We start from the raw sequence: 11,846 nt of genomic DNA on the forward strand, positions 1-11,846 counted from the left end.
AAAGGACAAAATGAAAAGTCAGTGTTCAAAATGAGGCAAAATATTTGCAGATCATATATCTGATTATCTGATAAGGGAGTTATTAGTCAAAATGCATAAAGAACTCAACACAACTTAACAAAAGCAATAAATAAATAAATATGAAAGTGGGGGAGGAGAGAGAGAGAGAGAGAGAGAGAGAGAGAGAGAGAGAGAGAGAGAGAGAGAGAGAATACAAAGGAAGGAAGACAACAAAACAAACAATTGGACTATGGAATGGGCAAAGGATCCGAATAGGTATTTTTCTACAGAAAACATACAAATGGTCAACAGATGCCCAACATCACTAATCATCAAAGAGATGCAAATCAAAGCCACAGTGGAATATCACCTAACACTTCTTAGGATGGTTATAATTGAAACTCCAAGAGATAACAAATGTTGGCAGGGGTGTGGAAAAAAATGGAAACCATGTACACTGTTAGTGGAGATAAAAATTGTTATAGCTATAATCGGAAAAAGGGAAGCTCCTAAAAGAAATTAAATTGAGAATGATCACACAATCTAACATTTTCACTTATGGGTATATTTCCAAAGAAAGTGAAATCAGTTTCTCGGAGAGTTATTTGCACCTCGTGTTCCATTTGACATTATTCACAATAGACAATATCTGGAAACAATCTAAATATCCTTCAGTGAATGAAAAGCTAAAGAAATGCATTGTATATATCCAAATATCATTTAGCCATAAGACAAACTAATGCTGTCATTTGCAACAACATGGAGGATCCTGGAGGACACTAAATGAAACAAGTTGGACCCCAAAAGACAAACACTATGATATCACATGTGAAATCAAAAGAGGTCAGATTCTCAGAAGCAGAGGGTAGAATCATACTTTTCAGGAACTATAGCTAGGATGTGGAAATAGGGAGATGTTTGTCAAAGGATACAAATTATTAGGTATAAGATGGGTAAGTTCTGAGGATCTGACATGATGACTATAGTTAATGATTCTGTATTGTTTAGTGAAATTTGAAAAGGGACTGCATTTTAAGTGTTGTCATCACTCACATGTACATACACAAATAGTAACTACTGGTAGTAATGGGTATGTTAATTTGATTGTGGTAATCATTACACAATATATATTATACTAAATCATGGTGTTTTTACATGTTGATTATACATAGTTATATGCTTATTATATTAGTCATTTTATGCTTCAGATAAAAGTGAGTGGTTATAAATAATATAGAATCATGCAGAAGCTATATACATTATACAACTTTAATTAGAAAGGGTAGAAGCTGTAAATTTCAAAGTAGATATATAAAATACAAACAGCAAATTTTTCAATGTGGTAAAGTGCTTCTACACTTTTTTCTGGAGGAATAAAGATATAAGAAACCAAGAAAATACATAACAAAGCATTGATTATCAAAAAATAGGAGACCACAACATAAATCGGAAAAAAAAAAATTTCAGATTCTAAAGTTGAGAAATTTTACTAATATATATAGTATATAAAAATGTTGCATCACCCAGGTGTGGTGGTGCATATTGTACCTTATAACAAAATTAACCTTATGTTAAAATTAGTTACTGGTAAATTAGATAATTATCTTTATAAAGACAAAAAAGAAAACATAAGTATAAAATACAGGAGAATATGTATTTGAGAATGTTTTAAAAATTTCTAAGCAGAAAAGAACATGGAAATTCTGAATGAAAATATTAATAAAATTGATTAAATATATTCAGAACTTCAAAATTTTAAAAAAGACAAATGATAAGTATTTTCAGAAATATTAAGAGTAGCAAATTAGTATCTAAAATATGAATTATAGAAATATCAGTTAATACTGTAATACAAAATAATCTATAGGAAATAAAGTTTAATTATAAAAGAAAATTGTTAATTGAGTAAAACGATCTATGTCATTTGCAATAAAATAAAACCAAAAAAATATTTTTCATTTATAATTTAAAATCACAACAGAAAAATTGTGCATTACCAGAAATCTTATTTACTAGACACTAGTTTGGTGATATGTATCAGGACCTGAGTATATTATCTTCTTCACATTAGAATTATAACTGCTAGGAATCTAAACTATGGAAATAATCAAAACTAATTAGAATATTTATTGCAATGAATAAATATGGAAAATTTAAAGCAAAATGTATGACAAGCAAGGAGGAAAGCTAAGTTAGGGCCTTTATAACAGATTATTATAAAAATATTTAAAATATTATTTTCAAAAATAATTAAAGGGCACATGAAATTCTCACAAAGTTTTAGCAAGTGAAAAAAGGAGAATGTAAAATATAAATAGCATGATTCAAAATACATATTCATACATATTTCCATAAATATGGTAAAAAGATAAATAAATATCAAAAAAAGACATTGATAAAGTATCTGTCTCAGTATCATTTTCATTGAGTTCTTATATTTTCATGTTACTAATTTGTTATAGTGAATATGTATCACTTTTCTAAACAAAAATGCAGTCAACTGTATTTTAAGACATATATTTGAGGTATATTTTCAGGTTAACACACAGTCATGAACTTTGGAGAAAATGATAAACTGTCTTATTTTTCCCAGTGCAAGAGAAGAAAAGATCTACCTAAAAGGACATAGATGAAAACCATGTTTACTTAGTTATGTTCTATGTGAACTAAAAAAGTTTTCTGTTTTTATTTAATACTTATGTCACCCACCCTTTTCAGAGCGACACAATCCATACCCAAAATGTTGCTGATTGTTTCTGTTTTACAAAGCTTGAGTTTCTGCCTCAGTCTGGCTGCAGCAAAATAACTGGACTTCGAAAAATCAATTTTAATGAAAAAAAACACTCTAAGATAGTGTAGGTCAGATAACAGAAAACCTATGGAAAAATGCATGTAGCACAACATATTTTAACCGTATATAATGATTTTTTCAGTAAATAGGTACATATATATTTATTGTCTCTACATATATAAACTCTTATGATATAATCACATTTAAAAATCTGGAAAATATATATCAAATTTCTCACAAGGGTCATTTCTATCGAAAGAACTATAAGACTGGGTGTGTGATCAATGTTCAGGAGGTTGCTTTGTGTCTGTCTATTGTTCAAAATATTTGCACAAAGAGAATAACTATTTTGTTATTAAACACATTACATTAAATAAAGGGGCTTTTTTGGATCTTCCATGGTATGTTATTTAGGTTTTAATCACTGTGATCAATATACCTGAGAATAAGAAGCAGAGAGAGAAATAGGAAGGGACCCAGGACTGATATAGTCCCCAAGGATTTGTCCCCAGTGACCTACTTCCTCCAGCCAAGCCTTTCCTGCCTACAGATACCACCCAGTAGTCCAAAGGTATCAATGGATTAATTCAGCAAATGGATTAGTCCACTGAAGAGATCAGAACCAATCATTGCTTAAAGGCCCCTCCTCTGAACCTTGGGGATCATGCTTTCAACACATGAGATTTGTCAGGGACATTCTAGATACAAACCATAACACATAGCATCCTTTAATAGGCAAAGAACCTGCAGAATGTAGAAAGCATGACCACCAAAGCTTGTCCTTGGGAGTATGATCATACACTGTAAAATCTCTCTGAAATTTTCCAAATACCACTTCCTTTCGCATATGGCCCTTGGGCCCAGATTCTTAGATCACCTTTGAATTGTTAGTTATGCAAATTCTTTAATCCCCTTATTGTGGACCTCCAAGTTCAGAAATTCTAGAAGTAGGATGCAGAATTTTAACAGTCTGTGTTTTAATAAGTTCTCTAGGTGTTGCTAAAGATGTACATTGGATTGAAGGGAAAAGAACTGCTGAACTGCTGGTGTGTGTGTGTGTGTGTGTGTGTGTGTGTGTGTATGCAAGTGTGCGAGCACTGGTGTGTGGACAAGGAGGTAGGGGCAGCTGAGTTAGAGTCCCAATTCCTTGGACTCCATGTGTTATTCTTTCCTTTCTCCTCCACATCTATCTGGTGTGGGCATTTATATTTGCATTTCTTTTCATTCATTTCCAAATGTTTTAAAAGTTTAGGGCTGGGAGGTAGTGGGAAAAGCAGGAGAGGGGAAAGGAGGAGAGTAGAGCAGAAGAGCAGGAGGTGGACATGGAGATGAAGGAGAGGATGAACATGGGGTTAGTGAACAGAGCCCTAGAGGAAGTGACAAAGTTAGTTCTTGACAACTGCCTGTGTGTCAGTGGGAAAATCAAAGGCCCGAACGACACTTTTAAAGAACTAGAGTTTCTGAGTATAGATAATGTGGAATTAAGTTCACTGGCCCAACTTCCCAGCTTAAATAAACTTCAAAAGTTGGAACTTAGTGTCAATATCACTTCTGGAGGTTTGGAAGTCCTGGCAGAAAATTGTCCAAATCTTACTTACCTCAATCTAAGTGGAAACAAAAATCAAAGATCTCAGTATATTAGAAGCTCTGCAAAATCGTAAAAATTTGAAAAATCTTGATTTGTTTAACTGTGAGATCGCAAACCTGAAAGAATACAGAGAAATAATTTTGAATTGCTGCAACAAATCACATACTTAAATGGATTTGACCAGGAGGATAATGAAGCACCTGACTCCGACGAGGAGAAGAATGAAGTACTTATGTACTTGGAAATGAAGATGATGGAGATGAAGAGGAAGATGAAGGTGGTCCACATGAAGGATATGAGGAAGAAGAGGAGGAGGATGAAGATGAAGCAGGGTCAGAACTGGGAGACGGACAAGAAGAAGTGGGCTTCTCTTACTTGATGAAAGAAGAAAATCAGAAAGAAGAAGAAGATAATGATGATGGTGATTTTAAAGAAGGAAAAGAAGAGGAGAAAGAGGAAGAGGAAGGTCTCCGGGTGGAGAAGAGGAAACAAAATACTGAAGATGATGGAGAGGAAGAAGATGACTAGATCATTCTAAGCGCAGATTCTCTAACATTCCTGGGTGTGCAATATAGGGATCATATCTTGGTTTTTTCATGTATGATCGTTATCCGTACAGAAGATTATATATAACTTTTTATAGGAAGAGTGCGGTTTTACTAATTTTGCCTTATTTTTCTAATTAAGATTTACTAGTCTGTTAATGATTATATTGTTTATAGAGAAAAAAATTGCATTGACAGTCCTCCCATTAAGACATTCTCTAGCAATTATATTTTTTAAGAGAGAATGAGAGAGAGAGAGAGAGAGAGAGAGAGAGAGAGAGAGAATTTTTTTAATATTTATTTTTTAGTTTTCGGCGGACACAACATCTTTGTTTGTATGTGGTGCTGAGGACTGAACCCGGGCTGCACACATGCCAGGCGAGCGCGCTAACCGCTTGAGCCACATCCCCAGCCCTAGCAATTATATTTAGAATCTTAATTTTTTTTTCTAATTTAAGTTCAAGTTCATTGTATTAGTGATTCTTAGTCTGTAATTGAAACACAATTGCTTTTTTTTAAAAAAAAGGTGCAAATTGAACTTATAAAATCACTCATAATTAGTTAGAATTAGATACTGCAAATGCTCTTATTTAAAAAAAATTAAACATAATTGCAATCTATACAATTGATTATAATTAAAACAGGAGGCAGAAAATAATACTAACTCAGATAACACATAGTAGTTGTTTATCCCAACCATTGCTCATCACTAGAAAGAATCCCAATTGCATCTCAGCCCCATCGCATAGGTGGCAGTGTAAACTTGTTTTGGCTAATATGATATAAAGAGATTCTAACATTTTTAAGAGCAGGAAGACTCAGCTGGAATGTTTATTTTGCCCTTTTTATTACCTTATCCTCATTTCTCTTTCTTGGACTGGGGATATCTTTCCTACCACCCAGAAGCCATCTTGGAATTATGAGGATGAAGGCCACATGCTAAAAATGGCGTAGAAGGAAGACTGAAATTGGATGGGAATTGTTTACATCATGAGCTTGAAACCATTTCCCAGGCCCACAATGGTTTGCCTTCAGACTTCAAAAGTAAACTCCTATTTACTGAAGCTGCTATCATTTGATGAAATTGGATGCAATTCTAACAAATCGAAAATAATGAAGAAATTTCAATTTGGGTCAGATAAAAGGAGTGAAATAAAATAAGATATGAAAAAGAGAAAAGTGAAAGATGTAAAATGTATTTGGGGCAAAGGAGTAAAAGTTGGTAAAGATCAATAAGAAACGACATTCCATTCCACCTATTCTTTAGATACTCTAAATTTAGACCTGAATTTTTCTTACTACTCTGTTATAAATGTGCCTGCTAGCATCAGGCTCTGCTTGTCCAGAAACAGCCTTCATATTTCTATTATCTAGGACACCATCTGACAGGTTTTTTTTTCCATATAATCAGGCAAATGCCCCAAATAGATGTGAGTTTCTTGTTTATAACACAGCCATGCTGCAGACGCATAGAAAGAACAGTTTTAAAAGAAAGTAACAGGACTCCAATCTGTTTAACGATTAACTCTTTTGGATCTTTAGTTTCTGCCAGGGTTTAGCCACAACCAGTGGCCTCTTTTCATGCTTGCTTACAAAATTCTAAAAGGGGCTGGCAAGGCCATTAGAAACCTAGTCTCATTATTCTATCTCAATTTTTTTGCTGGGAAGATGACTCTCTCAGCACATCCTGCCCCTGCTCCCCAGAAAGCAACAGGAACTGCTTCTCCAGATAGATATCATTCTCTCACACTTTTGAGTCCTTGATTTCCGATATAGCTGTGGTCCAGTAATGAAAAATATTTTCCCACATGGCTTCTTACCTCTTAATACAAAGGTGGGCTCATTCAATATGCTTTCTTTGTGTAATAGGGCCCATTGATGTCATTGTGATTTCACATCTGCCCTTGGGCCAATAGTGTATTCATTTCCAAAGAAAGCTTTGCCACTTGTTTTCCCCCTTCTTATAATAGCAGCAACAATTCTAGCTTCTGGCACGAAACACTAAGCATTGCTTACTGTTAGATCGGTGCCAGCTTTCTACAGCTTTGTCTGTATTGTGCTTCCACCTCTGGGACAGTGGATTAGAGAAATAGCTTTTAGTAACACTTATATTCATAGTCTGAGCATAAAGAATCCCAACCACAACGAAGTGTGTAGTGGAATTTTTTATGATTGGATAGCATTTGGAAAGAACAAATGAAAAATAATCCATTTAGGGAACATCTATAAACTAAATTTCCTGACCTTTCCAGGACTATAGAATTAAAGTCTATCCTACTGAATGTCTAGGGGCACAACCTTTATCTAAACTCCAATACATCTTCTTTGGAGCTTCTGTGATAACTTTTGCAGAGCATTTGATTTAACTTTGGCTCCTGAAACTGGATACGTTCACATAAATGGCTAATGTGTCCTCCTTTCATTTACGTATTGGTGTACATATTTTCTTCCATAATGGTCAAAGAATTTGTACTTTACTAATAAGACCCTTCAAGAAAACCGTTCTTTCACTTATTTCTGTTTTCTTAATGGGAAAGCTGAAGCTTAAGAAGACCTTGATTTTTGTACCAAAGTGCAATGCTCCAACTGAGCACATTTCTCCTCAAACACACTGAATGGTCCTTTTGATATTTACAAGAGCTCTACAATTCCAAGAGAATTGGTTTGAAGGTGGGGAGGAAGAAATATGGCACCTTGAATGCAAAACACTAGTTTGTAAGTGTTCTTTTCCTTTCTTCTCTTATGAACTGCGTATGCATTGCTGTTCAATTTTAAGAGAAACTGTGCCAGTTCACAGGACGCTAAAAAATGTCTTAGAACATTTCAATGGGTACTCATAGCATTAAGATGTTTCCATCAAGCGTATTCTTAGGATGACTCACAGATCTGTGCAGGTGGCCACTTGATTAACAACACACTTCACTAAAGAGTGACCTGTAACAGGCAGGGCAGCTTTCCTCAATTTGGTGTAAATCACAGCAGTTTGCCATGTGCCCAGTGCTCTTATCCTATAAAACATATGGAACTTCTGGCATTGTCCAGAAGTAGTAAAACCACCAGAGCATTTTACTTCTGCTATGGGGAGTCTCCAAGAAGAGAAAGAAGTTCTTGGTAGAGTCTCTAAAACAATTCTAATGTAAATTAAAGCATATCAGAGGTATCCTTAGAAATTTTCATTTCTCTACTGATATTTTTTATTGACATTCTCACCACATCTAAGTTTTTTAATCATGATTTTATTTCCTTTACTTATTAGACATATTTAGAAGGACCATTGTGAAGTCTTTTTTTCTGTTAAGTCTCACATATGGTTGCTCTTACAGGCAGTTTGTTTCCTGCCTTTATTCCCTAGTGTATGGTTATATTTTTCCAGGTTCTTTATATGTTTCACAAATTTTGTTGGCTATTGGACATTTTAAACAATATATTGTAGCAACTCTAGGCACTGGTGTCCCACACATGGGGTTTGTTACTGAGAACTGCTTGTTACGTTACTGTGATTGGTTGTCTTATTTGGGGGTCTATTGCTGTCTTATCCTTATCCTCACCCACTCCTCTGGCATCCCCCCACAACCATGGGTCATACCTATGATATTGCTTGTCATGGTCATAACCCTGGGTAAGCACATTTCAGTTCACCCTGGGATGAATGTGGCTTTAGAAGGATTCTGTTTGTCAGTTTCCCTGACTACTCCCAGAAGCTGAGATTCACTGATTACCTGGTTATTACTCTAATTTTTCACAACAGTGTCCTAGAAGCATAAATAGCTCCATTAACTAAACAGCTAAACTGGAGTCCTTTGAAGAAATAGTACCTGAGATCAGGGTTTGAGGTTTGCCCTCACTCCAGGTTCTCAGGAAAACTGGCCAGCCTATAGTTTAGCCTATGTCAACAAAGAATCTGCCTGCCTCCTCCCAGTGGCCATTCAACACCACCCCCCACTAGTTTTAAGAGCATCTTTGGGCTTGAATTTATACACATTCTGATATAAATGAAATCAGTTCCTCTGAGAAGAGATGAGAAGCTCTCTGTCTCAAGGTCTGCTTCTCCCCTGTCAGACACTCTCCGGCCTGTGGCTCTGGGATACTGGGAAAATGGTTTGCTCCACTTTGCTGCCACCCTCACTTTAAAAATGGTGGTGGAGGTGGAGTTGTTGCTTTGGGTCTACTTAGCTTGCCTCTTCCTGTACGGAGGAACCACCTTACAAGATCCATCTCATGAGCAAGGGGAAGAACAATCAGAAGAACAATCAGGGAAGAACAATCGTATAGTTGGTGATGCCTTCAAGAGGTAGAACCTTTCTCCTTTGAGTAGAATCTGGGCAGAAGAAGGGAGCCCCCACATCTCATTTAAAGCAGTACGGAATTTATCTCAGCTACTGGCAACTGGGGAACCAAGCGAAATGCAGGTGTACTGCCTCCCCCACCCTACAATTTTCCTTCTGATTAGGAGATAGGGAGCTTTAGTCAGTTTACACATCACTGTGACCAAAAGTCCCAACAAGAAAAATTAGAGGAGGAAATGGCTGTTTGTTTCATGGTTCCAGAGGTCTCAGTCCACAGATGGCTGACTCCATTGTTCTAGACCCAAGGTGAGGCAGAACATCATAATGTAAGAGTATGGCTGAGGGTTAAGGACATGATCACCAAGAAGGAAAGAGAGCTCTGCTCACCAGGGACAAAACATAAACCCCAAAAGCATGTTTCCCAGGGACCTGGTTCTTCCAGCCACACCCTACCTGCCTGCAGTTATCACCCAGTTAATCTATATAAATGGATTAATCACTGATTAGGTTAAGGTTCTCATTACTCAATCATTTCACCTTTGAAGTTTCTTGAACTGTCTCATATAAGCTTTGCGGGGACTCCTCATATCTAAACCATAGCATGGGGGAAGGAGAGCCCTGAGTTCTTGAATGTACCTTTCTAGAGTGGAACTTCTGTTGAGTTGGAATGGGACAGAGAGGGAGGTAGTATAAGTTCAAGTATCAGTCACTTCTTGTTATCACTAAATTTTAGTAGAGATTCTTGAATAAATACATCTTCATTAGCTATATGTCCTTAGGATGATTTCCAGAGGCTTGAAATTTTGTTTAATTTTGTTTTCATGATTTTTTTTTAACCAGTTTTGCTGGAGACAGGGTCTATAGAGCAATTCACACTATCTTTTGTGAAGTCCCTCCCATCTTTAGTCTCTAGAGTAAATACCTGGGAGTTGGATTTTTAAAATATCATGATGTTGAGGCAAGGGATATTAATTACATTTATATGCTTATTAAAAAGGATGTATGAATGGTGAATAAGAGTATAAAAAGAAGTTCAACCACATTATCTGCAAGAGAAATTGTGGTTAAAATTGAAACCATAATTCTATAGAATTACATACCCATTAGAATGGCTAAAACACAACAAGCTGACAATATCAAGTGCTGATTAGGATCTGAAGGCACTTGAATTCTAATCTATGCAGTTTCCATGCAAAATGGTACAGTTACTAGAGAAAATATTTCAAAATTTCTTATAAAGTTTAGCGTACACTTTCCATATGACTTTGGTAGTCCTGGGTGTTGAGTCTAAAAAAATGTATAAATCAAAACCTCATGTTCACACAAAACCTATACATGAATGTTATATTTGCTTTATTGATAATTTCTAAAGTTGGAAACATTCCAAATATCTTTGAACCACTAAATGGGTCTATAGTAAATCCATAAAGGTTTGACATTAAACAAGAACATATTTTTAATACACAACAGTACAGATGAATCTTAAAACATTATACTCCCTTTAAGAAGTCTGTCTCAAAAGGATACTTATTAAGTAACTGCTTTTCATGTCATTTTTTAAAAGACCAAATTATCATAACAAAGAACAGACAAGGGGGTTTCTAGAGAACAGGAATGAGGGAGGGTGTAACTACAAAAGCATGGTAAAGGAAAATTTTGAGGTCTTGGAATTGTTCTGATCCTGAGTTGGGTTATAATTTCATAAAATTCACAAAACTGCATGTGAAAAATAGGTCAGTTTTATAGTGTGTTGATTTATAAGTTTTTTAAACTAAGGGGAAGTCTAAACATAATCAATTACAAATTGAACAGATTAGAACAAAATTATATATTTTTGACCCAAGGAATGCTGTATTTTGTTTGAGGATTTCAAGGAAAGCATACTCAGGAACTTCCAGGGTTAAGGTTTTACAAAGTTTTAAACATTCCCTGTTTTGGTAACAATACCCGTTTTTATTAAAAATTCATAGAACAAGGTTTGTGACAGAATGTAAATTCTCATTTGTTGGTTAAGCAAAGGTTGCATCTGATTAACAATTACTAATTTGGTTTATTTTGGGGACTACATCCTTCCAGATGAGGAACTTTGATTTTTTTCCATCGATTTAAAATATATATTTCTTAATATTTTTTCTTGGGTGTCTTGATTTAGGGCCACTTGTGCAAAGAATTTTGTTTGCAGATACAATATTTTAAAACTTCATTGGAGAGAAATAATTAAATTTTCTGAGAAAATAATCATGGGGGGTAGAGGTGGAGAAAACTTATTCTGAAATATCATTGCTATGGTTTGGGACCTTAAGACTTGCTTTAAGACTTTAAAAGTTCTCTGTTAAATTCAGATAAAGCAATCATTCTACAAACTTTTTATTAATGAGGCAATGGATATAGTAGCAAAATTTAACATTAATAGTTGAAATTTAAAATACTACACTTCAAGTTACAAACTACTGTATTTCCAAACTAACAAGGAGAACTGGTTATTATTTGACACTCCATGAAAGTAGGTCAAACAAAGAAACAAAAACACAAAAAGAAATATGGCTAGAGTATCCTGGTCTTATAATTATAGCATCTTAGGGCAAAAAGTCTCTATGAGGTCATATAATTCTAGTTATTTTTTAAATATTCGAGTA

General features: G+C 35.1%; 1 pseudogene; it reads left to right on the plus strand.

Moving 5' to 3' along the window:
* Window positions 1-4,113: 4,113 nt before the first annotated feature.
* LOC114078930 (acidic leucine-rich nuclear phosphoprotein 32 family member E pseudogene) lies at window positions 4,114-4,907 on the plus strand (annotated as a pseudogene).
* Window positions 4,908-11,846: the final 6,939 nt, after the last annotated feature.

The sequence above is a fragment of the Marmota flaviventris genome, chromosome 8 (assembly GCF_047511675.1).
Source record: "Marmota flaviventris isolate mMarFla1 chromosome 8, mMarFla1.hap1, whole genome shotgun sequence".
NCBI lineage: Eukaryota > Metazoa > Chordata > Mammalia > Rodentia > Sciuridae > Marmota > Marmota flaviventris.